Source organism: Sapajus apella, unplaced genomic scaffold, assembly GCF_009761245.1.
Source record: "Sapajus apella isolate SASKATOON/1434 unplaced genomic scaffold, GSC_monkey_1.0 scaffold51, whole genome shotgun sequence".
In the NCBI taxonomy this organism is placed as follows: Eukaryota; Metazoa; Chordata; class Mammalia; order Primates; family Cebidae; genus Sapajus; species Sapajus apella.
In genome coordinates, this window is record NW_022436991.1 from 9,553,342 (window position 1) to 9,554,138 (window position 797).

The following is a 797-nucleotide window of genomic DNA, read 5'->3' on the forward strand; positions in this document are numbered from 1 at the left end:
AGTCCCATCAGATCTGATGGTTTTATAAAGGGGAATTCCCCTGCACACACTCTATTGCCTGCCACCATGAAAGACATATCTTTGATCCTCCTCCACCTTCCACCACGATTGTGAGGCCTCCCCAGCTACGTGGAATTTTGAGTCAATTAAAACTCTTTCCTTTATAAATTACCCAGTCTCAGGTATGTCTTTATTAGCAATGTGAGAACAGACTAATAGATCCTCTTAATACTTGCCTAAATGTCCCCAGAAGTTCCTATTTCTAAGGCTAGAGCAGGAAAGCTGATGGCCCGTCCAGCCCCAAAGCACAGTGAAGGTTCTCCCCAAGTTTTCTCAAACCCCTGCCATTTTGAACTGCTTTTACCATTTCTACCACATTTTCATCCATGCCTCATGCAAAATCACATCACAGCCTTATGCCAAAGGCGTACATAGCCCTCCTGTTAGGCCCACACACCTCCTGCAGATTCTCCTAACTCGTACATTACCTCTTCCCTTGTGTAAAGAAAAAATGTATTCCAGAATTAAATATTGCAATAATCAGAGTACCTTAAACCAGGGGTTCTCAATCCCCTCTGCACATCAGAACACCTGGGGAACCATAAAAATATACTGTTATACTGTTATCCAGACCTCATCTTAATCATATCAGAATCTCTAGGTAAGGGTTCTAGACTTCAGCAATTTTCAAAACCTCCTCAGGGATTCTAATGTGCAAGATGGAAGATATCCAGTGCATTAACATTCAGAAATACTACTACATTTCCACAAAGGGCAGGAAAGGGTTGTTCCTTTCT